Below are 11736 nucleotides of genomic sequence, written 5' to 3'. Positions count from 1 at the left end.
TGCCCTTATGGGTCTCTTCACCTTCTGGAATGCCAATTATCCGGATGTTTGGACGTTTGATGGTAGCTAGTACTTCTCGTATATTATTCTCAAATTTTTAGGCCATTTTCTCAGTCTTCGTGGTGGATTTTTCTAGGCCAGCAATTTTCTCTTCTATGTCTGAGATTCTATTTTCTGTATGATCTAGTCTGCTTTTAATACTTTCAAGGGAGATTTTGACTTCTTGTATTATAGACTTCATTTCTAACAGTTCCGTTTGACTCCTTTGTAAAGTGTGTAATTCCTCTTTTAGATCTTGCAAGAATTTCCTCACCTCCTGGAACTCATCAACCTCTTTCTCCTTTCTCTTTAGCAGTTCATCGTCTCTCTTCCCTCTCAGTTAGCTTCGCCATTATGAATGTTCTAAATTCTTTATCAGACATTTCCATGATTTGCATTGAACTGCTTGTGGATGAAGAGGAGTTATTCTTTTCCCTTGGAGGAGAGGTATTTTCTTGCTTTCCCATATTTCTTGTGATCCTGCAGTGATTTCTTCTCATCTGATGGATGGTGTATTTCTTTAGAATTCTTGAAGTTCAATCAGAGTGTTCAGGAGTAAGCAGAAAGAGGTGATCGGGAATCTCTTTGCCATTCTGTTGTGATCGCAGGTGCAGCAGATTCAGTAGATATTGAGGAATATGTTAATCCTAATAGTATTTCAATGTTTAGCTACAGTGCCCTTAGATCTATCAGGAGCCATGAGGAATCTTATTCTGAAGGCCTCAACTCTCCTGCCTGGGAGGAAGCTGTGTGAGGTTTTTGCTATAGGGTGTTTGTGCTCACCTGAGACAAAGACAGAAAGTGAGAAATCTTCCTTCGGGGGGAATGACCACACCACAATTCCCTGGGGATCTTCGGTATGCATGCACATGCACCTGGCAAGTTTAAGTTGCTGGGTCTGGGACTCAAACTACAGTTGACTACATGGGAGACCAGTAATGTAACCATTATGCTATCTGCTTGGTTCTCACATTAGTCACATTTAAAGTGCACAGTGACCACATGGGACTACAGCATTGCACCATACAATGCAAGACTTTTTCACCATCACAAAAAGTTCTACTATACTTGAGTTCTATTGGGTTGGACAGTACTTGGAACCTACTGTCTGCTGGATAAAGTTAACTGAAAAAAAAAAGGCTGAAAGGACAGATGATTTGCCTTGCCAACCTATAGTGTTTTTTGAGAATTAAAACTCATTTAAAATGGCGGGTGATCTGGACACGTTGAAGAGCTTTCATTTCCATTATGGTTCTAGACAAATATGTCCATGGAGGACCATTTGTTCTATGGATGCACAATGAATTTTTTTGTTGGTGGTCATGTTTTAGGGATATGCATCCTGGTGCTTTCTGCTCCTTTTTCCCTCTGAAGTCAAAGCTTTTCTTTGAATGCAGGAAACAGGGTGAACTTGACATCACTCTATGGCCCTGTTTGTTTTTCCTCCTTCAGAGAAGCTCCCTCCCTCCAACCTTCTGATTCCTCATTTCAAAATCCCTTTGGGAATACTCCTAGGAACATTTTGTGAAGTGAGCCTGTGTTAAAGAAACAATGTGAAGTGTGCATATGTGCGTGTGTGTGGTGGTGAGCAGATCTGGTAGTCAAGGGATTTGTCATCCACTTGTAATGGTTTCCCAAGCAACCTGCATGGATGACAAAAAGCTGCTTTTACTAACCAGTAAAAGTGACCTTCTTTCCTCTTTGTCATCTTTCTCTAACTTGTTTCTTTTTTTGATTTTTAAACTTTACTGCCGATTAGATCATTTATTACTCTCATAACTAACAATTACGTTATTTGAGCGAGGGCCTTGCATTTGAATCCTCTGTTTACTGAAGATGTTTATATATGTTATTGTACATCTTTTACAGCCATTTTGGAAGGCTGATAGGGTGGATATAATTATACCAACTTTGTAGACAAGCTGCAGATGAGAGCATTTGTGTCAGTCGCTGGCATCGGATTACAGTTTTTAAGAAGCAGAATAGGGCTTCTTAAAAGTGTTTAGACTCAATCTTTTTAATACTCTGCTACCTAATTTATTTTGAGGGGAGATGAAATCATTGGTATGTAGTTATTGATAGACATTAATGTGAGCCCTGCTTCTAATAGCCCTTTAACTGGACTGTGTTTTGTCTGTCTTTTAATTTAGATTCAGTGAAAAATGATGCAAGGGATGAAATTTTAAGTCAGACGGGTTTGAGTTCTAATTTTTCCTCTGCTACCTCCTGGATGAGTATACTTGGGCAAATTATTTACATTTTCTAAATTGTAGTTTCTCATAAATAAAAACACAAACTGCAAGGCACATGTGGGGAGTGCAGGTACTGTCTAGAAAAAAAAAATTAATTCATGTGGTATTTTAGTTTAGGAATAACTTTGGCATGAGGCCAGCAGGTGGCATAGTGGACTCCCTTATGGTCAACCATAGTTCAGGTTTCAGATCTGGAGGCGTGAAACTCATGCCAGGCACATGTGTGAGTAAGAGAGAGAGAGAGAGAGTGTGTGTGTGTGTGTACATGCCCAAAATCCCAAAGAGAATTGAGGAAAAGGGATTGTGGCATAGCCATCCCCCCTGGGAGTGGTTTCTCACTTTCTCTCCCTCTGTCTCCCTCTGTCTCCAGTGAGGACACACATCCTACAGGAAAAATCTTTCTAAAAAATAAGTTAAGAATAATTATGGCATAACCAAAGCAAAACTGCTTTTATCTTTACAAGAAAATACTTAGTCTCTTAAAATCAAGCTGATCATATACTTAAAAGATTTTGAAATTTCTAATATTTTGAGTAACAACTTTTATTAGTGAAAATAATATTTGATCTTGTTTGTCAGATGACTTAATCTTCATTGTTGTTTCAGTACTTGTTTCACAAGTACTGAAAATAAAAGGTGAAATAATGTAATGACGCATAATGCTTCGGTAATTTTCAATACTCGGATAAATTAATTTACCTACTGCCATATTTCAGACATCGGTTCTGATTTGACCCTAGTGAATCTCAGTTCCATTACCGAGGAATCTAATCATATCTTTAATTTATGTTCAAGTTCCTTTTTATGATAAGACTTTATATATGTTTGTATATATACATACATATACCTACACATCTTCTGGGATTTATAAATATCTACACATCTATGTAGAAGCATATACTTAAATAAAAGTATGCGTAACATATATTAAATGTAAAAGTATATATATATATTTGTGTATCATTATATAAAAAAATCTTGTTGAATATTTGAGAATTAATTGCAAAGATTGTGACACTGTTCCTTAATTTTCAACATGTTTCTGGTAAGAACTAATTCGTTCTTGTGCATTAACAGAAGATAGTTATCACACTCAGGACATTTAACCTCAAATCCCTATAAAATCTGACAACAATGGCATATTGTAGTAGTTTCCTACTTTGCTGCTGTAATGATGACCACAAACTTAGTGGTTTAAAACATCGAAGATTTATGATCTTACCATTGTAAAGACAAGAATTCTGCAGTGGGCCACACTGGGCCTGAATCAGGGTGTTGGCATGACTGCTAGCCTTCCGGAGGCTGCAGGGTGAATCCTATCTGCGTTTTCTCCAGCTTCGAAGACTGCCTACACACTCCTCCACTCCTGTTCTAAATCATGGTGCCTTTCCTCCCTCTGCTTCGCTTCTCCTTTTTTCTGATTCTGATCCTCTTGCCTTCTCTTTTAAAGATCTTGTGATTACATTGGCTCCATCCAGAGAATCTAGCAAGATCTCTCCATATGAAGAGCCTTATTTTATTTATTTTTTTTTTTAGGGAGACTTTTGCTACAGGGCATGTGCACTTGCCAGAGACAGAGAATGAGAAATCACCCCCTAGGGGAGATGGCCATGACTCAATCAATCCTCCATTCTCTTCTCTGGATCTTGGGCATGCATATATGTACATGCGTCAGGTGTGAGTTTCAAGATGTCGGGTCTGGGACTCAAACTGCAGCTAGCCAGAGAAGTGTCCAGTGACACAACTATAACACCATCTACTGGTTCCAAAGATCCTTAATTTAATCACATCTGCAAAATCCTTTAGGATGTAGAGTTTGTGGCGGGGAAATGTTTTAGGGAGGTGGGTTTGGGGGGGGGGGAGCCATTATTCTGTCTACAACACAAATGAATAATTTAAAGGTAATGTGACTCCTTTTACATATTCCTTTTGACTTTGGTTATATGTTTCTTTACATTTTAACTTGTGAAATTCAATGTTTAGTGTTTGAATTGAGATGAAAGATTTTATTTTTAATTTAAAATGAATAATATATTTACTTTATTCAAAAGACAAAACTAAAAGCATTCATCTTGTCCATCTTCCACCAATCCAATTCCCACTTAATAACAGTAGTTTCTAGTCTACTTTTCCATATTTTCTTCAACCATAAACACACATATATAAACATTTCATTCCCCCATTGTTTCTTAAGTCAAAATGTTTATTTTTCCTCTCTGTATACACACACACACACACACACACACACACACATATTCTTTAGCACTTTTCCATTTAATATCACACTTCTTTTATAGCTACACAATATTCCACTGTATAGATGAACCAAAATTTCTTTTACTTAGTTCCATATTGATTAAGATTTATGTTATTTCTAAATTTCGTTTTGACAAACGGTATTGCAATGATTATCTGTGTATATGTCATTTGATAGATAAGCACATATATTGGAAGAATAAATTCCTGGAAGTAGAATTGCTCAGTTAATGGATATATGCATTTATAATTTTAGTATTTCTTTAATCGAATATATTACTTATTCCAAGAAGCAGAATTACTTTATATTCCATTTAAAAAGCTAACTATGAATTATAACTATATGATGTTATCAATTGTAAGATGCATCTTGATTTCATATGGTAAAACATAAAAAATGCAAAAAAAAGTGCCTCTTAGAAATATGAAGTGCAGTAGTTTCTGCTAAATTGCCTGTCAGAGGTTTCTGCTGATTCGTATTCTCATTAGTGTTGAGAGTGCCTGTTTCCCTGCGGCATACACATGTCCTACAATAACCCATGTGAATCAAGCTTCGTTTTCCCCTCCAATCTGATGGGTGAGAAACAGAGTATTAGTGTGCTTTAATATTCACTTTGTTTATATGCATGAGGGTAATTATTTAATAAAATACATCTGTGTAATATGAGATGTGAATTGTTTACTTATATCCTTTATCCTTTGGGGTTGTTGATTATTTGCTAATCAATTTCCAGGAGTGTACCATCTTCTATTATTAGTTATAGTGAGAAAGGCCTATCCCACTCCAAGTTTGTAAAGGACTTCCCATTTTGTCTTTAAGTACTAATGGTCTTTCTTTTTTTTTTTTAACATGTAAATAATTTACACATTTGGAATTTATCCTAGCAGACATTGCAATATCAGCCCAATTTTGTTTTTGACAAAACCTATTTGTAAGGATACTGTTTTGAATAGTTCAGAATTTCCCTACTGACTTAAGATTTTTGGAAAGAATATGTTTATGTTAATTTTGGAGTTTCTGCTCAGCTGCATTAGATTATCCATTAATTCATGTGCCAGTAGCACACTGTTTAATTATTGAAGCTTTATGTTTGTTTTAATATCTGGTACAGCAGTGCCAAGAACATTCACTGGGGAAGGACAGCCTCTTCGATAAACGGTGCTCAGAAAATTTCATCTCCCTATGCAAAAGAATGAAACTAAACCACTGTCATTCACCACATACAAAACTCAAAGTGGGTTAAAGACTTAAAAGATAAGACTGAAAACTGTGAAACTACTACAAAAACACACAGGGACATTGGTATGGGCAAAGGATTTTTGAATAAGATTTCAAAAGCACACTCGACAAAAGCAAAAATAAGTAAATGGGATTGTACCCACCAAAAAAGCTTCTGCATAGCAAAGGAGACAATAAACAAAATGAAAAAACAAGTCAAAGAATGAGAGAATGTATATAAAACTATACATATAACAGGGATTAATATTCAGAATATATAAAAAACCCAAACAACTCAATAGCATAAAACCAAATATTTTTATTTAAAAATGGGCAAATAGTCTGAATAGACCTTTTTATTAAAAAAAAAGAAGACAAACTTTTTTTGAGCGTTTGAAAAAATGCTTGTTATCAGTAATCATCAGGAAAATGTAAATCAAAACAGCAATGAGGCATCATCATAGAAATGTCTTATATCAAAAAGATAAAATATAACAAATTCTTAAAGATGTGGAAGAAGGTGAGCTTTTTCTCTCTGTTGGCAGGCATGTAAATTAGTTCAGTCATTGTGGAAAACAGAATGGAGGTTTCTCAAAAAATTAAAAGTAGAACTGCCCCACAATCTAGCAATCCCACTACTAAATTTATGTTCAAAGGAAAGGAAATCAGTATGTCATAGAGATAGCTGCATTCATATGTTTATTGTAGCATTATTCACAATAACCAAAATATATGTACATGTATTTTGCACATGCACACACACACTCACACACACACACACACACACACACACACACATACATACAAAATGGGTTACTATTCAGCCTTTAAAAAGAATTGAAATTCCGTTATTTGAAGCAACATTGATGACCCTGGAGGACATTAAGTTAGATAAAATAACCTAGACATGAAAGGATAAAAATCACATATTCTCACTCACATGAGAAGAAAAAAAAATAGGGAGGAAAAGTATTAATGGCACAAAGAAATGTGGTATTATCTGTTGAAAATATTTAGTAGTTTTATCAACTGTACTAAGGAGAAATGTTCAAATGTTCACCTGTTGAAATATTCATTTTATAAGCCAAATAATAATGTGATTGAATGTATAGAATAAAATAAAATTAAACTAAAAAGCTGACCTTAGAGAAATATAGAGTAGAAGAGTGATTACTAGATGCTGGGATGGGTAGGAGGGAGAAGGGGATAAAGAGATTGGGATGAGACTAGCCCCAGGACTCATAGGTTAAGGGATCTGAATCCTACATGGTTGATCATGGTCAAAATCCAGGTGACTTGAGAAAAATGCTGGGCATGCATTTACATGCTTCAAATCTTAATGGGATGGAGATTAGGAAAAAGAGGATTGCATCATGACAACACACCATTGGAGGTGTTCACCTTGTCACCTGTGAATGCATGAACCCTCTGGCCATAAAACAAAAAAAAATTAAAAATTTTAAAAAAGAGTTGCTTCAATAATAGATACAGGATTATAGCTAGATAAAAGAAATACATTCCAACCCCAGTCAGAATGGGGAAGATTAAAAAAATAAATAATGATAAGTGCTGGAGGGGATATGGTGAAAGGGGAACACTCCTACACTGTTGGTGGGAATGCAAATTGGTCCAGATACTGTGGAGAATGATATGGAGGTTCCTCAAAGACCTTCAAATAGAACTACCATATGATCCAGCAATTCCATTCCTGGGTATCTACCCAAAGGACAGGAGAGCACTCAGTCAGAAAAGCACTTGCACATCTATATTTATTGCAACCTTATTCACAATTGCTAAGACATGGAACCAACCCAAATGTCCACAAACAGATGAATGGATTGAAAAATTGTGGCGCATATACTCCATAGAATACTATTCAGCCATAAAAAACAACAAGGCCATGGAATTTGATAGAAAGTAGACAACTATGGAAGATTTGTTGCTGAGTGAAGCAAGTCAGGCTATGAAAGAGACATTGAATGTCTCCACTTAACATATACTGACTGTCTGCACTCTATGGTAGAGACTGAAAGACAGGAGAACATAAAAATATTAAAAATTGTAATGGACACTAGAGACAAAGTAGAAAGAGAGTGTGAGAGGGGAAGAGCATAGGAAATTTTGGGGGGGGAAATGGAGAGGTAAGACACTTGTGGGACACAGGTAAGGTGTATTATCTGTTGGCGAGGATGTGTATGGTGGTCTCAACTGGGCTGGACTGAGGTGTATATCATGTTGGGTAAAGTCTCTTCACAGTCTAAATGAAGTATAGTGATTTAATGTATGAATAGTAATAAAACTATATAAATAAAATTAAATTAAAAATAGAAGTAAGTTCTAATGTGTTCTATATCAGCTATGGTTTGAATGTGTGCCCCAAGAAATAATGTATTAAAATCTGACAAGCCATTAAAATAAGATTGAGAGCATGAAAACCTAATCTGAACATGATGTTGAGGGGTTGGGCTTTTGAGAGATTAGAATAAAATAAAATTGTCAGGGTGAGTCCCCCATGACTGATTTCTGGTGGCTTTATAAGGAGAGGGAATGAGACAGAAGCACATGGATTTGGGCATGCCCACTCCTGCCTTCTGTCATGTTACTCACCAGCAAGAAAACCATCACTGGGGGACCAGCAGATAGTATAAAGGTTACGTCGCTCAAGTCTCATATAGTCAACCACTGTTCAATTCCTGAACCTGGTTGCTTAAATTAGTGCTGTGTGCCAAAGTCCTGAGAGGAGAATGGAGGAGAAGGGATTGTGGTGTAGTCATCCCCACAGGGTGTGATTTCTTGCTTTCCGTCTTTCTTTCTTGTGAGCTCACATGCCCTATAACAAAAATCTTTCTAAATAAAAAAATATAACAGGATCATCACTGGACTACAGCTTCTGAAACTTGGACCTCCAAAATATGAGCTGAGTAAACTGTTCTTTTCAAAATTTCCCAGACTCAGTTACTTCTGTTATTAACAACAGAACAGACTAGAACAATTGGGTAGCTCAATTTAACAATAGTTTATTTTATTTTTCAGAATATATAAAAGAAAATTTTGAATGTTGCCTACACAAAGAAATGATTAATATTTGAGATGATGGGTATGCTATTAATAATTACCTTGATTTGAACATTGCATATTGTACTCATATTCTGAAAAATTATACTGTGCCCTATAAATATGTACAATTATTATGTGTTAATTAAAAACTTAAAAAAACCTGGCACAGTAAGTTCTAATTGCTCTGGTTTTTGCAAAGTTTTCTCGATATAATAATTTATTTGCTTTTTCATATGAATTTTAAATTAATTTGTTTGATTAAAGAGAAAGTTCAGCATTTTAATTTGAAGGGCATTAAGTTTTTAGAGTGATTTAGAGATAACAATATATTGATGGATCTTCCTACAAGAACATGGTATTTCCATTAGTTCAAATCTTCTTGTAATTCAGTAGTGATTTTCAATTGACCTTTTATTTTATGTTTTATTTTAAAAATGTATTTCTTCCATGAAAGAGCGAGAAAGTTACTCCCAACAGGATCTTCAGGTCATGACTCACTCTCCATCTCAGCTGGCTGATCAAGGGGATGCACATATACCCTAGCCTTCTCAGGAAGGTTCCAGGAGGTGAACCTAGGACCTTTCCCACATGGGTCCAGTTGCATTACCACTGTGCCACCACCTGGTATTAATGACATTTTTAACAAGATAATTGTAGAATTTCATTAAATTGTAAGAATCAACAGAGAGACCTGTGTAAATTTTGCCCAGTTTCTTTTCATGGTAATGGTTTGCAAAACCATAGTAGCACAATCAGAAAATTGGTATTGATACAATTTACCAGTTTTATTCAGATTTTCCCAGATATATACATTTTCACATGTGTGTGTGTGCGTGCATATATTTTATTATATACAGTTTTATAACACTTGGAGATTTATGTACCCACTACTACAGTCAGGATATTGGCAGTCATGTTTTGTATGTGTTTTTGCTTTGCTGTAGGTTGCATGTGCTTGCCAGAGAGAGAGTGAGAAAGTGAGAAATCACCCTCCACAAGGACAATGGCCACACCACAGTCTCTTTACCTCCATTCTCCTCTTGGGATCTTGGGCACATATGCACACACATCCAGCATGTCTTTTAAGCCACCAGGTCCAGGACAGGAACCATGCATTTCACCATGCAGGGTTCCACTGCCTTAACCTCTGCATTGACTGCTGGCTCTATAGTCATGTTTTAAAGTTGTCTTCCTATGGTGTTTTTAAGTATTATTTTATTTAATGTTATTTATTTATTTAAATTTGACCAGAGAGGCGGGGAGAGAGAGAGAGAGAGAGAGAGAGAGAGAGAGAGCGAGAGCACGTGCAAGCCGTCAGTCCAGGACTTGAACCTCAATTGGCCATATGGGAGTCCAGCGCCCTTAACCACCACACCACCTGCCAGCTCCTTCATGAATTTTATACATTTCTTAGGTTTATTCCTAAGCATTTCATCTTTGTAGTTCTTTCTTGTAAAAATTACTTCCCCCCACTATATTCTAATTGGTAATTAGTTGTAGCATGTATCTATTAATAATTTCTATGTTTTAATTTGTAACTACTATATCACTAAATTGTCAAATGGCTTTTAAAATATTTTTGAATTTAGTGTATCATCTGCGAATAGCGTTAATTTTACCTTTTCCTTTCCAATATTTTACTGTCACCTACCTAATTGAATTCATTTGCATGTTAACAGAAACATTTATATTAGACTATTGGGTATTCTGATGTTTTCCTCACATTAAGGGGAACATATTGCTTTTCCCCATTTGGATTAAGATAGATATATTTAATTATGTTATGGAAATATTCACCTATGCATAGTACCTTGAGTGTTTCCATTAAGAATGACTATCAAATTTTGTCAAAACACCTTTTCAGCATTTTAAAAATGCTTATGTAATTTTTCTTCTTACATATATTAGTATAATTAGTTAAAAATGATACATTTTCTAATCCTGAACAATCTTTACAATCTGAGTAAATCCCGGTTGGGTCAAGATACAACATTTTTAAAAATTTGCCAGAGGTGTGTGTGCTTGCTAAAGAAAGAGAAGTAGATGAGAATGTACTCCCCATGGGCATGGTCATGCCACAGTTCCTCCTCCTCCACCTCTCTTTTTTTTGGGATTTTGGGCATGTACGTACATATGCCAGGCGTATTTCTCAAGCTGATGGGTCTGGGACTTGAATGGCTCAGCTGACCATGTGGGATCCAGTTACCATAACCACCACACCATGGGCTGGCCCAAGTAACAGCATTCTTTTAAAGTGTCGCTGGGTTTTATTTGGTAGCACTTTATTTGATAATTCTCCTGCAATGTGCAATGTGCTAGTCAGCTTGGACTGAAGTTTTTTTTTTGTACAATGGTTGCCACGTTTGGGTTTCAACATTATACATTATACTCTCTCTTTTCCATCTTGTTGCTACTCCAGGCTTCAGGGTCCAAAGTACATCCCTACGGTGTCCTCACTTCAGCTAGTAAGGAAAGAAGGAAAGAAAATGCAAGCAAAGATATCTCTCCCTGATTGCAAAGACCAAGTTTCATAGCTGTGTTCACATCTCATTGCTTAGAAGTAGCAGCAAGCTGCAAAGGAGCCCAGAATTGTGACATTACTTCAAGCAGCCAGGGACCGCTAACATTCAGGCAGTTAATTCAGCAGAGAAGTCCATTCTGTGGTGAGTTTTTCCATTTCTTTGCAAAATTTTGCCGTACTTTACAAATTTCTTTTTCTATGATTAATGTTATGTAAATCTCTTGTTAGCACTTGTTGTTGTAGGTAAAATAGTATTTTAAAAAATATGCTGAGGTGGGGGCCAGTAGGTAGCATGGTGGCTAAGGTGCTGGTCTCCCTGGACCTGGCGCTTGCTCTTTCACTTTCCCTCTCTCTGTGTCTGTCTCTCACTGGTGAGTGTACGTGGCCTATGT

Source organism: Tupaia chinensis, unplaced genomic scaffold (assembly GCF_000334495.1).
Source record: "Tupaia chinensis unplaced genomic scaffold, TupChi_1.0 Scaffold144529_1, whole genome shotgun sequence".
Classification (NCBI taxonomy): domain Eukaryota; kingdom Metazoa; phylum Chordata; class Mammalia; order Scandentia; family Tupaiidae; genus Tupaia; species Tupaia belangeri.
Note: the sequence above shows the minus strand (reverse complement) of the source record.